At 43.5% G+C, this 23245-nt stretch overlaps 1 pseudogene; it reads right to left on the reverse strand.

The window, feature by feature from the left end:
• Positions 1–2434: 2434 nt before the first annotated feature.
• On the reverse strand, positions 2435–14892 carry LOC117191990 (annotated as a pseudogene).
• Between the last annotated feature and the right edge of the window lie 8353 nt (positions 14893–23245).

Below are 23245 nucleotides of genomic sequence, written 5' to 3' on the forward strand. Positions count from 1 at the left end.
CAACACTAACCTGGTTTCGCTGACGACGTCGCAATAGTGGCGGTAGCTAAGGAACTTGCCGCAGTGGAGGAGCTTGCCAACGTCGCCATACAAGCCGTCGAGGCGCGGCTAGCCGCCGCGGGGCGGGAGCTGGCGGCCCAAAAAACGGAGGCGGTCCTGATATCCAGCCGTAAAGTGGTCGAGACCGCCAGAGTGCAGGTTGGTGGGACCGCGATCGAATCGCAGAGGTCCATCAAGTACCTTGGAGTCCTCATCGACACGCACCTGTCCTTCAAAGAGCATCTGGAATACGTCCACACGAAGGCCGGTGGGACCGCGGGAGCGCTATCCAGGATGCTGCTAAACACCAGAGGGCCAAAGCAGGCAACGAGGAAACTGCTGACGAGCGTCGTGACGTCGCAGATGCTCTACGCCGCACCGGTGTGGGCAGAAGCCGCGAAGGTGAGGAGCTACATGCGAGGAGTGGAGGCAACGTACAGACTGTGCGCCATTAGGATCGCGTGCTCGTTCCGGACCATCTCAGACGAAGCCGCGTTAGTCATTGCCGGGCAAGTTCCGCTCAGGGAGCTGATAAGGGAGAGGAAGGAGATCCATGATGCCATGACGGACAGTGCAGCCGAGGTACGCTCCAAAGCAGAAATTAAGGACGCCGCCAGAAGGACCAGCATAGACAGATGGCAGACTCGATGGGACCACTCACCCAAAGGCCGATGGACCCACACCCTCATCCCAAGCATAGCATGCTGGGTTGAAAGGAAGCACGGCCAGGTGGATTTCTACCTTACCCAGGCACTGAGAGGACATGGCTGCTTCCGCGGCTACCTCAAGCGCTTCGGCCACGAGACAGAGGACTGGTGCCCCGAGTGTGGCACAGGCATAGAGGAGGACGCTCGCCACGTCCTCTTCGACTGCCACAGGTTTGACCTCGAGCGTCAGACATTGGAGACAGCAGCAGGGCCTAGGGTCAGCACCGAGACTCTGGTGCCGCTGATGCTGGCAGACCCGAAGGTGTGGGAAGCGGCCGCGGAGTTCGCCTCTAGCGTGATGCGAACGCTTAGGTCCTTGGAGAGAAGGCGGAAGGAGCAGACGGAGTAGGTGTCCACGCCACTGCGAAGCAATGCTTTGCGGCAGTACCGCAGTCCGCGGGGCCCCTAGTCCCAACATACTCTTGTCCGTTAAATTTAGTTAAATATAAATTGTATAGTATATATTATAGAGCAAATAAATAAGTATATGAATATAAAAAACACAGACACAGCACAATAACGGCAACAGGAAATGGACAAACAGGAGCCACACCGCAACGGATAGCTCTCAATAAATGTCAACAAATGTTGACAGCAGCGCAGTGGGACAGGGACCGCACTGCGGCATTGGAAATTCGTGTTTGCACTGGGGCACTGTGTGGTGGGAGTGGGTCAGCTGTGGCCTGTTCTGCTCTGGCGCACTTAAAGTGCTAGGGATGAAAGCCGGCCATCGTAAAGATACCATTTGAAACGTGGAATGAATATATTTTCATTTTTTACCACAAATACATCATCATCATCATTTAAATTATGTAATCTTTTTTTGTCATTTTTATTTCGTTTTCTCGATTTGAGGCACGGAAAGTGCAAAGGGAAAACTGGCAAGTGCAGATCTCTGCAGATTTGGTAGATAGCTAACAGCGAAAGAAAGAATTCTCTGATATCGTTGCTGAGCCATGTAAATTTAGCAGCGAGCTAACAGCTAAAGATCAGATCAGATCACAGATTTTCTGCGCGATCTGTGCTCTCGCCCGTGACTACGAATCTTCTCCGGACAAAATATTTCGCTCTCGTTTTTTGGTAAGTACGATAGGGAGGAAGATAACAATGGTTTTGAGCCACCCACACAGCTGAACTTTTATCAAAGCTCTTATTTCCCCTCTGTCCCTCATTGTAGCGCAAGAATCAGGTGAGTTTTAGGGTGTATTCTACCGAAAATAGGATTTATTCTAACTCTTTGGTTTTGATAAATTCTATGGGAAACATTACACTATTTTTTGTAATATTCGAATATCCTGGAGACTGTACTTACCTGAACTCTGGACTTTGATACCCAGGAATGTTTGATACACGTCAACAAACATGTCGTCGCATGGGTTCCAAGTGCTCTCCTAGTGCTGTCCAGAGGTACAGCCTGGCCAACGTTCAGTGGACTTGGGTGGGGCATGGACAGTGGCGGGGAGGAACAAATGCTGAGGGGCCCACTTCAAATGGCATTCATTAAATAAGCATTAGATTCTGCTCTTTATTGTGGCTGTTGTTGGCTCGGGGAATTCCTAAAGAAAATCAAAAGTTCACTAATTGGCTAAATAAGAGATGGTACAGAAAAACGTGCGTCGGTTTTTGGCATAGGTACACATAATTAAAATTGTATTCCATTTAGTTATTCCGTACATAGCACACTAAAAGCGATTTCCAGAAAGCTCAGCTTACCACAAAGAGAGGCGTAAGAGGACTGGGGGATGTACACCTAACACTTAACACTTAAGACAACAATGATATTTGATATCCACGTAAATTTTAACATTCATAAATGCTCGTACAATAAATAACATATGCTATCATAAATTGATATTTCCATCGCCCGACCATCGCTGAAATCAATTTCCCTTCTTCCCACGAACGGTGAGTATAGCCCAAGTAAAAATTTGGGGAGAGACTATTAAAACTTAACTGAGGTACTTGGGATGATAGTTCTTGATAGTTGGTGGGTTGCACTTGCCCGCAGGCGAAATTTATTTCAGCCATGCCTGCCATGTTCATTACTTGATTAGCGGTAGTCATATTGATGATTTGGTTTAGTTTCAGCTGCTTAAAACTATGAGATGTTGTGTGACCTGCAAGGTGGTGGGGGGTGGGGGTTGGGTTGATTCACTTAAAGCTCCTCATCGGCTATCTGCTGATGGCCTGCTCTCTCCATTCGGACAATGACAATGCCCCTGGTATTCGCATGGGGCTCTCCGGCTGGTCTCTTCGCTGCATCTTCCACTATGGTCGTCATCAGTGTGGGCTTTCTGCTACCCGTCATGCTCTGGCTGCGGGCTCTTTGGTCCTGCGGCTGGTGTTGGTTCTGGCTCTGGTGGTGTGGTGCCGAGGAGGCTCGTCGCTTGGCCGACAAGTCCTTTAGTCATACCTTCTCCTCGCCGGGCAGTGGCGGTCCTCTGCGCACGAACTACAATCAAAAGAACTGCGAATTTGCTATCATGGTGGTTGGCAGGTGGTGGCAACGGTGCGTTTGGTTTTAGTTTCAGTTTCTGTATCTTTATCTTTAACTTTGTATCTTTTGCATGCGATTATTTAGCATTGTTCAAATGTTAAGCCAATTTTCTGCAGGTGAGTGAAGTGAGTTATCAGTGTTTTTTGTGTCTGTGTGTGTGTGTGCATTACTCATACGCGCCGTAACCCGTGGGACTAAATTAATATAAAAGGTTTGGGGTTCAGGTTGAGGCTGAGGCTGGATGGGGTAGAAAAAGCGTGACAAGTTTTTAATATAAATCTTACCGAGACCTGAGTGGCTGTGTAGGAGTTGGTCCGCGGCCGATTGCTGAAGCACAGCATCCGCCACTTGCGCTTCACCTGGGCAATCACCTCGCCGTTGAAGAAACAGAAAAGTGTGGCCACACACAGACCCTGCAAGGACAGAAAAAGAGAGCAGACGCAGAAGTAGAGGTTAGGTTTCTCGTGACCATTTCGCAGTTGTCCTTATTAAAGTTTCTCCACAGCTAGCAGATGGTCCTAATACAATATACCTACTATAATACAATTTTGTATAAGTTCTTTTATTCCTATCTATCCACTCTTCCGCCTTGTCTATGCTGGGCTCAATATTCATTTCGCCTGTCAAGTAGCAGACATCCGTCCGTCAGCCTGTTGGTCCGTGGGTTTTTCGAACTGCCGTTTGCCATTTGTCTCCTCCAATTTCCTGCTTGATTGTCGCAGGCGGCAATCCCACATTCCCGTATAAACATACATATACTCGTATACTTATGTAAATGTTTAATGTTGTGGCCGGGTACGTGCATGGACTGCCAGGATGACTACTGTCGGGATTTCTTGTTCGCACTTCTGCCTAGGGCTTCCTTTGATTGCCACTACTCACGAAGGGCCATCATAGACTCAATCAGCCACAGTTGCCATTCATTCCAAGGCTACCAAACACACTCCCAAATCGAAGAATTCTCATACTTTTGCTGGCTTGAGGCTCTTTTCAGGTATATACACATTAAGTGGAATGTTGTGCTGGCATTTCGGCTATGCAATCAAATCTACTTTATTTAAAAATTCGTAATTTTTTCAATATCACAGAATTTTACCTTTAACAGAAGCCTCAGCGCTCGGTAGTAAACGTCCTCAATCTACAGGGGCCTACAGAAAGAAGGGCTCCCCTGTTTTAATTTATCCGATACTAATATGAGTATATGGGTATATTAGATTTTTGGCGAAAGTCCAGATGGAAGTCCGACCCCATGAAGTACAATATATTCTTGATTAGCATCAATAGCCGATGTATAGCCATGTATGTCTGGCCGTCCATATGAGCGCGCAGTGCTCAAAGACTATATGAGCTAGAGCAACCTAATTTTGTATCCACACTCCTGTGATATCGCCTCTGCACAAGTGTATTTTGCCCCACCTCAAACTAATCATTGAGAATGACCATATCTACCAGACTGCCGAATCTGGATCAGACCGGATCGCTGGCTACGCAGCGCCCTACACGTTCTGACTGATTTTCTGTCTCTCTCGCACACGCTATTTTTCGTTCAATGTTAGCGCCTTCTGGCGGGGGAGAGCCATACTGACTGAGCATCGTTCCCCTCGTTTGTTTTGGTCTCACTAATGGAATTCATGTATTCCCCCTTGGGATTCGATACTGTTCTTTTACTGCCTGCAGTATTTGTTTTGCAATAAATTTCTAATTCTTCAAAGCTGGTAGTTTTCTGCAAATAAAATATTATTTAAAGAATCTCCACATGTGCGTACAATCAGAATACTTTAAACTATTTTGTCTATAAATACAATATTATTTCAAGGTTTTGCATTTTTATAGAATTTGAATTGTTTTTATTTCATTTTCCTGTCCTGAAAGAAACTGGCCATAGACTCTACTCCTACATAGGAGTACATTCAAATGCAATTCAGAGTACATTCACTCTACCTCCTCTCCTCTCTTTGTCTTGTTTATGAGTTTCAGGGATGTTGGGGAGTATTGGCAGAGGTGACAATTTTGTTGTAAAGATTCCTGCTCAAGCTGCCGTTCTTCAGCTCTTGGAAAAACAACGCAACTGAAGCTTAAGGGGGTTTTATATTAATGCCAATGGGAATGTTGTGCTTTTTGGGTACTCGATTTTTCCCCCTCAGTTTTTATACCCGATACTCAAAATGAGTATTGGGGTATATTAGATTTGTGGTAAAAGTGGATGTGTGTAACGTCCAGAAGGAATCGTTTCCGACCCCATAAAGTATATATATGCTTGATCAGCATCAATAGCCGAGTCGATTGAGCCCTGTCTGTCTGTCCGTCCGTCCGTCTGTCCGTCCGTCCGTCTGTCCGTCTGTCCGTCCCTTCAGCGCCTAGTGCTCAAAGACTATAAGAGCGAGAGCAACGATGTTTTGGATCCAGACTACTGTGATATGTCACTGCTACAAGAATATTTCAAAACTTTTCCACGCCCACTTCCGCCCCCACAAAGGGCGAAAGTCTGTGACACCCACAATTTCGACGATACGAGAAAACTAAAAACGCAGAATCGTAGAAGATGACTATATCTTCTAGAGTTCAAAATCTGAACTAGATCGTATAATTATTATAGCCAGAACCAAGAAAACAATTTAATTTTTTCTCGCCCTGTCTCTCTCTAACACACACGTAGCATAGGCGGCTTTGCTTAGAGTAAAACATTAGCGCCTAGATCTCAGAGACTACAAAAGCTAGAGCAACCAAATTTGGTATCCACACTCCTAATATATCGGACCGAGACGAGTTTGTTTCAAAATTTCGCCACACCCCTGATATTCAAAAATCTCAGAGACTATTAAGGCTAGAGTAACCACATTTGGTATCCGCACTCCTGTTAGATCTTACTATAAAACGTGTATCTCAAAATTTCGCCCCACCCCCTTCCGCCCACACAAAGAACGAAAATCTGTTGCATCCACAATATTGCACATTCGAGAAAACTAAAAACGCAGAATCATAGATAATGACCATATCTATCAGATTGCTGAATCTGGATCAGATCAGATCATTTTTATAGCCAATAGGAACAAAACAATTTGCAGCGGCTACGCAGCGCCCGACGTCACGCTCAGACTGATTTTCTGTCTCTCTCGCACGCACTCTTTGTCGTGTCGTTTAATATTAGCGGCGTCTGCCGGAGGAGAGCCATACTGACTTAGTATCGGGTATAACCGTAGAGTTGCGGTGTCCGCAGCAACTCACAACGTTCCCCCTCGTTCTGTTTGCAGTAAGCTGATTTCAATGTTGCATGTGGCTGTAGTCATATTTGGCACTCGCTCATGGAAATATTTTGATATATTTCGATAGAGTGTTCTTCAAGAAGGATGATTGCAGTCGTATTTGGATCATGGTATATGCTTGTTTAGTCCGTCTAATTGCTCAACGATTATTTTCCGACTTTACCACACAGAAACCACTTCTACCTAGAGAACAGCTAGTCTTTTACATTTAAAACAAATATATTTCATATTTAAATTTAATATTTTCAAATTTAGATGATATATAATTGCCACAAATTTTTTATTTATTTATATATAATAGATTTATAAATCTTTATAATAGATTTATGTTCAACTCAAAGAGCATGCTTTTTTATTTTGACTATGTTTGTATTTAAAAACCGAATATTTAATCCAAATAATGAAATGTTTTTTTTTATATGCCATTTTTCTATTACACTACGCAACACCACATTTCCGCTGTAAACTAAACCGATTTTCTTGATAGATTTGGGGCTTTAAAATTGTTAAATAATCTTTTGTTTTTTCTGGGAACGAGTTTCTGCTGCTGTTAAAGAATAAATACATTTATCTACTTTAAAGGGACGGAATATCTTACTTCTCTGAGTTACAACCATGGCTAAAAGGAGTATGAAAGGGATGTAAACCTCTTCTGGCTTATATGTATATCATAGCCATGACAGTTTTTTTCGTTTGCTTCTCGTTTCATAGCGGTCATAAGACCAGCGGATAACGTTCTGTATCTCCCCTTTGATGTTCGAAATGAGATGAGCTTTGTCTTTGTAAATCTTCAAAGCTCTGGTAATACAAAGTTACTGGTAAATATAATCCGCGCACTCAACTAATGATGCAAATGCACGAGAGAGCAGACTCAGAGAAGTAATGTCTGGTTCTCTTTGATCTTACTCGATAATAAATGCTGCTTTTAAACCCCATTGAGAGACAATCTTGGGAGTTACGTCTATGCCAACAATACGGGAATGCATTTTATACGCTTTTTGCTGGCAGGGAACGGCGTTGGAGCAGCAGGATATTTCAATCTCTGCCAGAAATTTAATAAGCTGCAGCTCGGGGAAATACCAATGGAGGAAACTCCGCATTTCCCTATTGATTTTCTGTAGTCCCCTCCGCTAAAGCCTAATGAGCTGCGTGGAGCTTCGGGTATGTCCGCTGGGGTCTTGGCATATTAGTAATTCCTGCATAAAGCCCTGCCAGAGTCGGCTTATTTGCATTCTCAATTTGTGGCTGTGGCCAGCATGTGGCTATGGAGTAGCCGATCCATGGCAACCCACACCGCCACACCACACCCACGGGCTGAACTAACATCCAGAACATAACTTTTTAGCCCCGCTCGCAGTCGTAAAATCATTTTAATGCCAGAATGCCAGAAAAACAAAAGCAGCCGAAAAAGCGGAACCAAGAATGGGAAAACATTTTACTTACTTGGAATGAGGCCGTAAACACTGAGATGATTTCATATGTATTCTCCCAGGGATGTCCTGGCGCAGGACGAAACGGGGTGACGATGTACTGGAGGCCAAGCAGTGGAACCAGTAGTAGCGTGGCTCTGCTGGAGCAAAAGGAGCAAAAAAGAGGGCTGTATAATGCCTTGTTATTTCGCCTTTCGTCGGAGAGGGAATGTATTAACATGCAAGCCAATGCGTAATTTAAAATGTAAAATGAGGAAAACTTCCAAGTGCAAAACGAATAAGCAATAAGAGAGCACAGATGACAGGAATGGGCTCCGCTTCGGGTAAATAAAAGAAGTGAAGGAAAATATAATTACGCATACACCCGAGGGCCAGTGGAGAGTCGAGTGTAGCTTTCCCGCTTTGTTTTCAGAGTTTTCCCCACTTATTGAGTTTGAGTTTGGCGGCACTCCACAAAAAAAGAACAAGCAAAAACGTACCGAAACGCCTGCAGGACAGTCCGCGATGGGCCGCAGCTGCCCTGGATGCTGGCCGGGGCATTTAGCTTGAGGAGCACCACGCGCACAATATTGCACAGGAACAGCAGGTTGAGGAACATCGATATGCAAACGGGCACCACCAGAATGTCATAGTCAGTGGGGCTCATCCAGCAGCTACAGGAAGGCGGTAGAGTTATGGAATTGCAAATGCGATTCGATTATCAAGTGATGTACAAGGGGCGGGAGCTAAACTGATTCCTAATTCCCAGCACACTCATCACACACGTTCATTCACTTACTGTATCTTCTGCTCAGCGGTGCCGCCTAGACCTCGGGCCAGGCTGTAGACGAATATGACAACGGCCGGTGAGCCCCAGCCGAAAGCGATCAGCCATTTGACAAGCCTCTTCTCGGAAATGAACGCGGACACGAGCACTGTGTGCAGATAGAAGCCCTCGCACAGCATCCACGAGTAGTTGGTCAGCAGGAAGTAGTGCAGATTGATGTGCAAGGCGACGCAGCGGGCCTGGGAAGAAGCAGGAGAAGTTAATTTGCAGACATTCAAGAGTGGGTGCCAGCTTACCGGACTGTCCTGCAGGAGCTCCGTGTTGGGCATAACCATCAGATACCAGAGGAGCCACAACGAGTTGTTGGCCGCAAACGAGGTGAACAGATTCATGTGCAGCGTGATGCGGGCGCATTTCAGAGTTCTGTGCAAAAAGAATACAAATACTTGAATAAATCAGCATTGGCATTGGCATCAGCATTCGCTGGAATTTCATCGATTGTTATTCCACTGGAATTGGCCCAAAATGCAATTTTCATCTTCATCTCTTCGTTTTTTGCATAAATTTCCAAAACACGTTGTGCATATCGCCTGAGAGGAGGTCTTGGACGGGGGAACGAAGAGGGACCAAAAAGCAAAGTTCAGATATATATCTGATAGCTTGTCAAACTGCTCAGTATGTCGTCTGTTGCTTGTTTGCGGTCAAGCTGCATTTCAATGCAGTTTTCTTAAGACCCAGAGGAAGTTTCGGAATGTTCGCCTCATGCCATATTAATTTCTCACATAAGGAAACCCCATTCAGTCTTGTTTAAGAAAACAAGCAATAATTTAATTCCTATAAGTTCAAAAACAGTGATTATTAAGTGATGTACAAGGGGCGGGAGCTAAACTGATTCATAATTCCCAGCACACTCATCACACATTCTTTCCTTCGGAAAGAAGGAAAAGTTCCGAAACTTAAATTTTTGCAGATTTTCAATTGTACAACAAAATATTTGACTCAAGAAAATAAATTATTAAAAGAAAATATCTTACTATATTCATATTTGGAATAAATTGGGCCCTATCGAAAATACTGTGTTTAAAAACCGACTACTCAATCAATATATTTATGTGTGTGTCTCTTTTTACTAAGTTATTTTTCATGTGACACATAATTTGCTGTCTGATACCTGACATAATAATTTCTTCAGAGGAGAGGGCTTCCCCTTGTGACCAGCTTTTTTTTTCGATTATCATCCCATTGCTACATGTGTGATTTATCCTTACAATTGATTGATTTCCCTACAAATTTTTTAATTAAATTCCTGGGGTTTTTCATTAAAGTTCTGTACTCTGTGTGTGAGCTCGATCTCTGCCTTCTTTTGGTCATTAAACTTTTAATTGTGTCCGCCCAAATTCCCACACGTTGCTGGCTCTCGTGCATTTGCCCTTGGGACACAATTTAAAATACTTTAGCCAGTCGGTGCTCTGTCTGTATTTTTCGGTTACTCTATCTCCATCTCCATCGCTATATCTATCTCTATCTGCCCGAGCTGGTGATAAACAAACCGAGCGCACTAATTGTGCTGCAGACACTGGGAAATTAATCGATATCCTGCTTGAAGTAGACACAATCCAGTTTGATGGATTGACAGACAGATAGATAGAAAGAAAGAGAGAGAGAGTGAGAGAGATAGAGAAAGAATGTGGCGAATGAGGGAGAAGAAGACCAAGTATTTTCTCATTTCCGAAACCAATTGTTCCGTTTAAAGAGAGTGCACAGATGATTAAGTCATTGGCGCATTTGTTTGCCAGGATATTTTTGTGCGGCGCCAAGAGCCCCAGCGTTCATACCATAGTCAGAAACGGCAATGACAACGGCAATGGCAACGGCAAGAGCACCTCATTAGCTCTGAGTGGTTTTCCATGCTGGGCTGCCGCCGTTAAAGTTGGGGCAAAGATGAAGTATAAATGGATGTGGAGGTCGAATATGGTCGAGGCTGAGACTGAGGGCGAGGATGACCTGTGGCTTACTTACTTGAAATATCCGAGTATGGCCAGCGAGAGTAGGATGGCCAGAAGAGAGATGCCGTAGCCGACTTCATAGATCAGATTCACGTTGTGCTTCCACTGGTGAGGGCGAGGGCGAGTTTGTTGTCAGTAAATCAAGTGGATCGACTCACCTCGAGGTCATCGAGATTCACGCAGGTCGTGTAGTTCGACCAGGTCTTGTTGTTCAGCGGATGCTTGAACCACTCCCCATCGCTGCCGCACTCCTTGTGAGCATATCCTGTGACGAGAAATGAGTGGGAAATGTATGTTCCCTCATGAAATATTTCATGAAATCATGAAAACCTCCACTGGACACAGGACTAGAAAAGAAACCTGTGCTGACGGAAACTCTTTCAGGAGCTATGTGAAGGGCTTACAGATAATTGGGGGCTAATAGCATTTTAAAACATATCGTAACAGAATCGGAATATAACTGGAACACCATCCGCATATATCAACCGATAAAAAAATCTATACAGAACTGGACAGCATACCAAGAACTGGCAATAACTAAGGGTATTTTCCATAAAGTTTTATGTACATATATACAATTTATTGCATTCAACATACAAATATTTACTTTAACCAATTTGCTATTCTACGATTAACTCTTGGGGTAATAGTGCAGGCTTTCGTGGACTTTGCATCGAATAAACACGTACTTTTATATACATTTCCATCTGACAAGTGCATCAAATGGCATTCATCATTATACTTTTCCCTTCCCACCAATGTCGTAGACCGCAATCCAAATGATATTGTAGATTATCGGCAGCACTGAGTCCATGTAAATGGTTTTCTGGTATTTTATTTGTTGAAAGGAACTATTTCCATAACTGTGTAAACCAAAATCAATTTTAGAATTCGTCACAAAGTTTGTTTTGCTTGTGGCATGTGTACGAGAAGGAATTTCACTTGCTGTTCGAGTGGCATTTCCAATCCCAATTGTTGTGGCAAGTGCGGCCAATTTGGATTGCATATGTACCTCTGTTAAAGCCAGAAAGGAATTTTGTATGTGGATTTTCTGTCCTTTTGTTCGGTATTTTGCTCGCTTTGTTTGTACGCTGATCTTTGGCCGAGCTCATTTATCGCCAGTTAGCACGCAGACGTTGAAAATCACGTATACGCTCCGCTCTGCTCTGCTCAGTGTGGCAGATAAGTAGCCGCTGCCGCAGAGCACGGCTCAGCTCAGCTCGGCCCGGCTGAGCGCAGCACCACATCGACATCCATCGACCGGAAGTGCCATAAAAGTTAATGGTGACACAGTGCCAGAGCACATGATCTTGTACAAGCTTGCGACGACCCCGGAAGGCGTGGCAGAGTGTCGGTGGGGCAAGGCTACCACAGGCTAAACGTAGTGAAAGTGGCACTTTCTTTACCCTCTGCCTCTTGGCCTTTGGTTGGCTTCCTTCCCTGACAAAAAAATTTGAAACAGCCACAAAAAAAGTAATTCAACTTTTGCTATTTTAGTGTTGTCCTGGTCACGGCCACAGTGGGGGGTGCGTTTGCGCCTGTCAGGCGACACAGGGAAGTGTATGCGGCTTGTGGCATGTTGGATGTTGTTGGCTTGCCCCATATTACACAGCTGCGATAAATGCAAATTGACATGCAGTGCACGGCAAATGATTTATTCCATAAATTACTTCAAATATTTATACACATTTTGATATTTTCATTATTCAAGTCAATTTTTCTAGCCGCTTCATCTCTTTTTCTATTTGTTTTTATGTTTCTTTTTCGCAATGTTCGAGCCAATTATCATTAGACATGCATAATAATGTGTGATATTTGTTTGAAATCGCTTGAATGATTCATGAAGCACTCATTTGCTAATTACTTATTAAATGCCACATTGTGTGCCAGACAGATGTGGATTTTAGGCGTGCAACCTCTGTCGCGTAATGGTTCAGGAATGAGTCGACAAAACTATTTGTTTGAATTAAACTTCTTTCTATCCTTCTGTTGTCTCATCAGGGGACCAAGACATAGCCAGCACCTTTTTATCTGTGCTCATAATATTCCCTCAGCATTAAAGAGTAAGCCTGGTAATAATGTCAGCTCTTTCAAGCTTTAATTTAAATTTCTCCAGTCATCCGACTTGGCTTCAGCTCCGTTTAAAAGCCACACACACATAACTGAGAGCCCACTGGGAATATACTGGGGGCACACAAGAAAATTGTGTGGCAAATCAGGTGAAAACATTTTAGCATTTTTCTCCTGCTCCTTGGATAACGAAATCAAAGCACAAACATAACAACTTTCCAATTGATTTGACCTGGCTGGGAGCGTACATATATTTATACAAGTACATTAATTTTTATTCATATGAAAATGTGTATGAATCTGAAGATGAGCTGCGTCCTGGGCAGAGGAGTGGAGTGGTGCTCAGGTTCGAAGCCAATTAGAGGGTTGCCGTGTCTCTCATTCCATCGGAGAAACGAGGCTGCTTGCGAAAACAAATTTCCGTGGGCATTTTCGGCTTTTGGTTTTTATACCCGATACTCAAAATGAGTATTGGGGTATATTAGATTTGTGGTAAAAGTGGATGTGTGTAACGTCCAGAAGGAATCGTTTCCGACCCCATAAAGTATATATATTCTTGATCAGCATCAATAGCCGAGTCGATTGAGCCCTGTCTGTCTGTCTGTCCGTCTGTCCGTCCGTCCGTCCGTCCGTCCGTCCGTCCGTCCGTCCGTCCGTCCGCCGTCCGTCCGTCCCTTCAGCGCCTAGTGCTCAAAGACTATAAGAGCTAGAGCAACGATGTTTTGGATCCAGACTTCTGTGATATGTCACTGCTACAAAAATATTTCAAAACTTCGCCCCGCCACTTCCGCCCCCACAAAGGACGAAAATCTGTGGCATCCACATTTTTAAAGATACGATAAAACCAAAAACGCAGAATCGGTGAGGATGATCATATCTTCTACAGTGCAAAATCTGAACCAGATCGTATAATGATTATAGCCAGAATCAAGAAAACAATTTCATTCTTTCTCGCTCTGTCTCTCTCTAACACACAGGTTTCATGGTCGGTTTTGTCAATTGCAAAATATGAGTTCAAGGATCTCAGAACCTATAAGAGCCAGAGCAACCAAATTTGGTATCCACACTCCTGTGATATCGGGCCTTGACCGTTTCGTGTCCAAATTTCGCCACACCCCTTCCGCCCCCGCAAAGGACGAAAAGCTGGGGCATCCACAAATCTCAGAGACTATTAAGGCTAGAGTAACCAAATTTGGTATCCGCACTTCTGTTAGATCTCACTATAAAACGTATATCTCAGAATTTCGCCCCACCTTTTTCCGCCCCACAAAGGACGAAAATCTGTTGCATCCACAATATTGCACATTCGAGAAAACTAAAAACGCAGAATCATAGATAATGACCATATCTATCGATTGCTGAATCTGGATCAGATCAGATCATTTTTATAGCCAAAAGGAACAAATCAATTTGCACTGGCTACGCAGCCCCCGACGTCACGCTCAGACTGATTTTCTGTCTCTCTCGCACGCACTCCTTGTCGTGTCGTTTAATATTAGCGGCGTCTGCCGGAGGAGAGCCATACTGACTTAGTATCGGGTATAACTGTAGAGTTGCGGTCTCCGCAGCAACTCACAACGTTCCCTCGTTTCTCTCTGTTATATGTAGATCCCCGAGCTGACCCAGAGCGGATGTTCCTTTGTTGAACATAATAAACAACCATTCATTCACCTGCCCTGCCCAGTCCGCCAGCTCCCGCTGTACTTACGTGTTGGATCGAAGCCCGTGATGAAGTCAGGGCAGAGCTCGTAGGCGGAAGTGCCGGCGGCCGTATCCGGCCAGCAAAGCCAACCATCAAAGGTACCGGGACAGAAAGGGCGGGGTCCGAGTCCGGGTTCTGGTCCTGGGCTGGGTCCTGAGGCAGCGTAGGGGCGAAGGGATGGTAAGTTTAAAATTACTCATGAATAATGGACATGAAACTTGCAGTTTGAAACACTCACCCGACAGATGGCTGCTGCTCCCGTTCAAGCGAGCACTACAGGCGGCGCGAAGTGCATCGAAGTCCGGGCCGCTTTCTGCGGCACTTTCAGCAATCGCTGCAATGGTGCTGCACTGCCACTGTCACTGCTGCTGCTGTTGCTGCTCTGCTCACTCATGGCTGCATTCAACTGGAGCTGCGTGGGCTGAAAAGTTGAAAATGTGTTACGTGAGTCCATCAAATTGCTTTTGAAAGGCTCATAAATGTTTCCAGCAAACTGCATGTGGTTGTGCCACCCGCCCCATAAGTATTTTGCGTTTTTCAGTCCGTTTGAATCGGAACTTAATTGGTTTTCCAACTGCTGAGGGTGGTTGCTAGCTACAGTGCGTTTCACCGACATAATTGCTTAAAGCTGGTAGGGGTTTAATATTATTATTTGTATCTTTTGCTTCGAATTTCAGAACGAATACATAAAGAAAGCATTTAATTCTCCACTTTTAACAATTGTTTTTTCTATTGATTGTCGAGTATAGCAAATTTAGCGGAAGGAAACCTCAAAATTATGCAGTTTTTACTTAAAAATAGTATTAAGTCGAAAGTTTTACTTATATATTGAGACAATTTATTGATTGATTAAAATATTTATCTTAAAATAATACAATTTTATTTTATTTCAATAATTTTTATATTACGAAGTAATCAACAAAACAATGAAGACATAAAGTCCCATAACGCACTGTATTGTCTATACACATTTATTTTTTAAACTCGTGCCTTTTTTGTACCTTGAATTATTTAATTTGCTGGGACGCTTTTCATTCATTCAACCAGCAGTTCAATCAATTATTTCATTGGCCAGCAATTTAAAATAGTTGGCCTGTAAGCAGTCGTGCGGAAAGGGAGAGACACAGAGAGGGCGGAGGTTGGTGTACTTAGCAGCATATTGAACTGAAATTTGGGTAACTTTTTTATGGCTTTTATTTTAGTTATTTGCAAGTGTATTAGAAAACAATTATTTCTATTACAGTACTAATATATACCTTGCACACATCTGGTCAGCATCAGGATAAAGGAACAACAAATATTGTGATTGTCCCCAAAACTACCTGCAGCTCAGGATCTGTGACACTCTTCGATCTATGCGCTGCTTTGAGCACTTTTATACAAAAAAACAGTGGGCGAATATGTGCAAATATTCAACATTTTATCATCAAGAGGTGTGGCTGCTGTTGGTCCTGCTACAAGTATGCACTCAGGCTGAAACACACAATGGCCAAACTGATGGCCAGCCCCAGTATTTCCTTGGACCCAAGGTGTAGAGATGTTTGATTTCGAGTGGGGCAGGAGAGTCAAATGAAAACCATCGGCAATCAGGCGTATCCGGATCGTAGGAGCAGCAGGGAAGACACTGTGCCACACTCAATTGATTCCCCAAAAAGCTCACACTCCTCCACTTCCAATCCAGCACTCCCTGACTGACTGTAATCTTATCGTTGAGGCAAATTGCTGCCTGCACTCAAAATCAGATGCGACAACAGCAACATCAGTACATCTATAGAACCGTTTCTAAACGAACAGCATATAATACGAAATTGCAAATTGTTTGAGCACCAAAGAAGGGGCGAGTGGCAATGGAAAGCTGGATGCATTTTGTGTGCACAACACTTTCGCTGGCATCGATCTAAGAGCGTTTTTATGACAGCTGCCACAAAAGTTTTCCCTTTATTCTCCTGTACTTTTCTCCTTCCCTGGCTATTATGGCACATGGATAAATAATAAGAATTCTATATTTATTACAGAAATTACATGAAATCGCATCACATCACTCAACGCTGCTCAGCTCTGTTCTGCTCTTAAGTTCTGTTGTGGCTTCACCCATCTGAAGGTATATCAGTTTAATGCCAAAGCCAAAGCTGAGCAGACAAATTTCGTTATTAACTGGCTATAGCCATAAAACAGATGGCGAGAGCGGGAAAGGGGCAAGGGACCACTTAAGTTTAACGATGCTACGCAACCTGAGAAATTGACTTGGCCCTGCCTCCAGTGCTCCAATGAATGAGCGATTTGTTTGATTGGAATGTGGAAAAATATGCCATATGACGAGTAGCCATCTTTCTAGCTACTCTACGACGCCTATATAGAGGCGAGGCACTCACACCTACTGGGGTGTGTGGGTGTGGGCGGTGGTGGCCCTTCTGTGATCATAAAATATTTTACGATAATGCGCGAAACTCACGCAAAACGTTGGCAATAACAGAAATTAGCAATAAAAAAAAAACGTGCGGAAAGTGCCTTAGGCGAAAAATAGCCGGAAAAAAGCTGCACAATGATAGCGAAGGGGAAGGAGCAGTCGAAGCATCTGTGGAGCGTTAACTAAGCTTGACTCGACTTCGACCTGCGCTAATGTCCGATGCGAGGGGATCCGTAAATTGCATTTGATAAAAGCGAACCGAAAGAGAGGAAACTGCAATAAAAACAGCGCCAAGGAACAGGGGGAAAAGAGCGGAGCGGACTCGTAAAAACAGGAAAATGTGTTTCACTGTAGTGTGTCGTACAAGGTCTGTATGTGTGGTACATCGTTACATGTGTACGGCATCTATTTTAGCACTCAGCTGTGAGGTGCCGTGGACCCCGCCACTGTGAGGGGCACTGTGAAAAACTCTGTTCGGAAAATGTTTTCGATGGTGACGGTTCGTCAGTTTTTATTGTGAATTGCGCTTTTGTCATGTATTAAATAGAGAACGACGCGTCTGTGCTCATAAGTGGTTTATTCAGAACTGAAGAGATGACATGTGTACATATGTACTTACATACGAATAGGAGAGACGAGAGATAACAGAGGCTCTCGCTGTTCATGTTCATTATGTTAATTAGCGTTGCCAGACAGATCATATTATGGTTACACTTCAAATTTCAACACTTTTGCTTAAGCATAATATTTTTTGATTACAATGTATTAATCAATTAATCCAAGCGATTTTACAAATCTATAATGCTTTTGCTTACATAAACTTTTGGTTAATACATCGGCAACGTTTTTCTGTGTGGATACATATTCAAGTTTTATCTCTTTACTTTCTACTTTGTCTCTAACAAAATGATATTTTAAATCTATATGCTTTGTGCGTTTATGGTGAATAGGATTTTTCGCAATATGATGCGCACTGAGGTTGTCACCATAGATAGCCATTGGCCCTTGATGAGTATCCAATCTCTTGCAACAGACCTTGTAGATATACTGCTTCTCTAGCGGCTGTTGATAGCGCCAATACACTGCTTCGGTGCTGCTCATGGTGACGACGCTCTGCTTGGCTGATGTCCACGAAAAACGCACTACCAGCTAGGAAGAAAACGTATCCGGAATATGATTTTCGGTCCGCTTGTCATTTGCCAATCAGCATCGGCGAACCTTTTACTGGCTCTCCAGACTTTTGGTAGATGGTCATATTCATTGTGCTCGTAAATAGCGCAACACATGCTTAGCTGCAGTTTCGTGCTCCACATGAGGGTCTTGGTTTCGCTGTGATAGTTTGCTCACAGCATGAAGAATGTCGGGCCGGCTCAAAAACTGCTAAGTACATGAGCGAACCAATAAGTGATTGATAATATGTCTTATTTACCTTTACACATTCTTCATCTTTACAACCAACGTGAAAACCTGGGTCAAGTGGTGTTGGCGACTGGACGGCAATCCTGCATACGAAAGTATTCAAAACGCTTTCAATATACTCTTCTGGCATAACTTGAGGGCGCCTTGTTTGCCTTCTCGATGAATTTCCATGCTAGGAAAAAGTTGAGCTGACCTCCATCTTTCATCTGAAATACGGATGCGATATTTTGCTTGATCGCGCTGACGTCCATCTCTTTTGGACAGATGATTATCAGGTCGTCGACGTAAACTGCTATATAACTGAAGCTTGTTGATGCTGTTTGACGTATAGACATGGCTCGTGTTGACTTTTTTTTAAAGCCATGTTAACCAGCACTCGTTCAATGTGTCATTCCAGACACGTCAGACTGCTTCAGCCATAGATAGCTTTTTGAAGTTTGAGTACCTTGTGGGGGTTCTGCTCATCTATAAAGCCTACGGGTTGCTCATATAGACGACTTCTTGGAGTTTACCGTTGAGATACGCGTTAGAGATATCCACCTGATGCATGTGTAACTGCTTTTCTGCAGCAATCGAAATAACATTCGGATTGTCTCATAACGTATCACTGGAGAATATGTCTCCCAGTAGTTAACGGCCAAACTGGCTGGCACAATCCTTGTGCCACAAGTCTCGACTTAAACTTTCAATGTCACCGTTTGGTTGCGTTTTGATTCTGAAAACCCATTTTGAACCTATAGCTTTTTTCCGGGCGGAAGATTGACAGGAGTCATGTATTATTTGACACGAGTGCATCGAATTCCTTTCGCATAGATTTTTTCCATTCTTCTGCATCGTGGCTTTGCAACGCTCTTGCAACGGTCCGTGGAGTCTCAATGTCATCGAGCAGCTAAGATTGTTGAGGACATTGTACTGCTTCTTTGGTCTGCCAGGTTGACCAGTACGAATGATTTTGGCCTTCTGGGCACGTATTTGTGGGATGTCTTCTTCATCTGAGCTGCGGTCTGTCTGGATCGCTTGCACTTACGAAGTATCCTCCTCATATCATGCTGTTGTCAATGTTGCTAATCGTTTGTCTTCGGGCTCAAGAACAGTTTGTACTGACAGGTTTTCGTTTGACTCAAAGCGTATGATGATTTTTGCAAGATCCTCAGTCTGATCTCTATTTTCGTAAATATCATTTACTTCCTTGACGAACTCACCCTCCACAATTTTGACGTCTCGGCGTTCCACTATCATTCGCTTTTCTTGGTCATATAAACGATATGCTTTTGCTGCAAAAGAGTAGCCAACAAAAATGTACTCCTTTCCTTTTGCAACGAATTTGCCTTTTTTGGTTTTTTCAGTGCAAATGCGCGTGAACCAAATATTTTCAGGTGGTTTACCGACGGCTTGCGCTTCTTCCAAGCCTCGAAGGGGTGCATCCATTTAACGCTCTGGTCGGACATCTATTTCTCAAATATACTGCAGTTTTGAACGGCTTCAGCCCCAAAAAATTCTTTTAAATTTGCATGAATTAACATACTCCTAGCCATTTCAACGATTGTACGATTTGCGCGCTCAGCAACGCCGTTTTGCTGAGGTGTGTAAGGCACCGTTAGTTCTCTTTTTATTCCGCACGCATTTAAAAAATTTGTAAATTCATTGTTTATGTACTCAGTACCGTTATCGCTTCGCAAGGCTTTGATTGTTTTTTCGGTTTGGCACTCAACATAACTTTTATACATTTAAATTTTCTCAAAAACTTCATTTTTGGGCGCGCATAAAATATACGTGAATTTTTCGCGAGTAATCGTCTATAAATGTAACAAAATAACGGTTTTCAGCCAGAGATTTAACATCATAGGTCCGCATACGTCGGTATGGATCAATTCGAGAACACTTTTTCGTAACACGTTCGCCTTTTGTGGGAACGGCAATGCACATATTTTAGCCTTATTGCATGTGTCGCAATTTGTGTTTACGGATACGTTTTTAATTTTTATCCCGCACAGAAGTCTGGATCCAAAACATCGTTGCTCTAGCTCTTATAGTCTTTGAGCACTAGGCGCTGAAGGGACGGAAAAGACGCGGACGGACAGACGGACAGACAGACATGGCTCAATCGACTCGCTATTGATGCTGATCAAGAATATATATACTTTATGGGTCGGAAACGATTCCTTCTGGACGTTACACACATCCACTTTTACCACAAATTAATATACCCAATACTCATTTTGAGTATCGGGTATAAAAACTAACGAGGGGGAACGTTGTGAGTTGCTGCGGACACCGCAACTCTACGGTTATACCGATACTAAGTCAGTATAACTCTCCTCCGGCAGACGCCGCTAATATTAAACGACACGACAAAGAGTGCGTGCGAGAGGACAGAAAATCAGTCTGCGCGTGACGTCGGGCGCTGCGTAGCCACTGCCAAATTGATTTGTTCCTATTGGCTATAAAAATGATCTGATCTGATCCAGATTCAGCAATCTGATAGAAATGGTCATTATTTATGATTCTGCGTTTTTAGTTTTCTCGAATGTGCAATATTGTGGATGAAACAGATTTTCGTCCTTTGTGTGGGCGGAAGGGGGTGGGGCGAAATTTTGAGATACACGTTTTATAGTAAGATCTAACAGGAGTGCGGATACCAAATTTGGTTTTCTAGCCTTAATAGTCTCTGAGATTTTTGAATATCCCCAGATTTTCTTCCTTTGCGGGGCGGAAGGGGGTGTGGCGAAATTTTGAAACAAACTCGTCTCGGTCGATATATTAGGAGTGTGGATACCAAATTTGGTTGCTCTAGCTTTTGTAGTCTCTGAGATCTAGGCGCTAATGTTTTACTCTAAGCAAAGCCGCCTATGCTACGTGTGTGTTAGAGAGAGACAGGGCGAGAAAAAATGATATTGTTTTCTTGATGCTGGCAATAATAATAATACGATACAATTCAGATTACGCAGTCTTAAAGATATGGTAATTCTCTACAATTCTACGTTTATGGTTTTCTCATATCTTTAAAATTGTGGATGCCACAGATTTTCGTCCTTGTGGGGCGGAAGTGGGCGGGGCGAAGTTTTGAAATATTTTTGTAGCAGTGACATATCACAAAAGTCTGGATCCAAAACATCGTTGCTCTAGCTCTTATAGTCTTTGAGCACTAGGCGCTGAAGGGGACGGACAGACGGACGGACGGACAGACGGACAGACAGACATGGCTCAATCGACTCGGCTATTGATGCTGATCAAGAATATATATACTTTATGGGGTCGGAAACGATTCCTTCTGGACGTTACACACATCCACTTTACCACAAATTAATATACCCCAATACTCATTTTGAGTATCGGGTATCAAAACTAACGAGGGGGAACGTTGTGAGTTGCTGCGGACACCGCAACTCTACGGTTAAACCCGATACTAAGTCAGTATAACTCTCCTCCGGCAGACGCCGCTAATATTAAACGACACGACAAAGAGTGCGTGCGAGAGAGACAGAAAATCAGTCTGAGCGTGACGTCGGGCGCTGCGTAGCCACTGCAAATTGATTTGTTCCTATTGGCTATAAAAATGATCTGATCTGATCCAGATTCAGCAATCTGATAGATATGGTCATTATTTATGATTCTGCGTTTTTAGTTTTCTCGAATGTGCAATATTGTGGATGCAACAGATTTTCGTTCTTTGTGTGGGCGGAAGGGGTGGGGCGAAAATTTGAGATACACTTTTCTTAGTAAGATCTAACTGGAGTGCGAATACTAAATTTGGTTCCTCTAGCCTTAATAGTTTTTGAGATTTTTGAATATCCCCAGATTTTCTTCCTTTGCGGGGGCGGAAGGGGGTGTGGCGAAATTTTGAAACAAACTCGTCTCGGTCCGATATATTAGGAGTGTGGATACCAAATTTGATTGCTCTAGCTTTTGTAGTCTCTGAGATCTAGGCGCTAATGTTTTACTCTAAGCAAAGCCGCCTATGCTACGTGTGTGTTAGAGAGAGACAGGGCGAGAAAAAACGAAATTGTTTTCTTGATGCTGGTTATAATATAAATACGATCCAATTCAGATTCCGCAGTCTTAAAGATATGGTCATTCTCTACCATTCTACGTTTTGGTTTTCTCATATCTTTAAAATTGTGGATGCCACAGATTTTCGTCCTTTGTGGGGGCGGAAGTGGGCGGGGCGAAGTTTTGAAATATTTTTGTAGCAGTGACATATCACAGAAGTCTGGATCCAAAACATCGTTGCTCTAGCTCTTATAGTCTTTGAGCACTAGGCGCTGAAGGGGACGGACAGACGGACAGACGGACGGACGGACAGACAGACAGGGCTCAATCGACTCGGCTATTGATGCTGATCAAGAATATATATACTTTATGGGGTCGGAAACGATTCCTTCTGGACGTTACACACATCCGCTTTTACCACAAATCTAATATACCCCAATACTCATTTTGAGTATCGGGTATAAAAACTAACGAGGGGAACGTTGTGAGTTGCTGCTGACACCGCAACTCTACGGTTATACCCGATACTAAGTCAGTATAACTCTCCTCCGGCAGACGCCGCTAATATTAAACGACACGACAAAGAGTGCGTGCGAGAGAGACAGAAAATCAGTCTGCGCGTGACGTCGGGCGCTGCGTAGCCACTGCAAATTGATTTGTTCCTATTGGCTATAAAAATGATCTGATCTGATCCAGATTCAGCAATCTGATAGAAATGGTCATTATTTATGATTCTGCGTTTTTAGTTTTCTCGAATGTGCAATATTGTGGATGAAACAGATTTTCGTCCTTTGTGTGGGCGGAAGGGGGTGGGGCGAAATTTTGAGATACACGTTTTATAGTAAGATCTAACTGGAGTGCGAATACTAAATTTGGTTCCTCTAGCCTTAATAGTCTCTGAGATTTTTGAATATCCCCAGATTTTCGTCCTTTGCGGGGCGGAAGGGGG

This window comes from Drosophila miranda, assembly GCF_003369915.1.
Source record: "Drosophila miranda strain MSH22 chromosome Y unlocalized genomic scaffold, D.miranda_PacBio2.1 Contig_Y1_pilon, whole genome shotgun sequence".
NCBI classification, from domain to species: Eukaryota; Metazoa; Arthropoda; class Insecta; order Diptera; family Drosophilidae; genus Drosophila; species Drosophila miranda.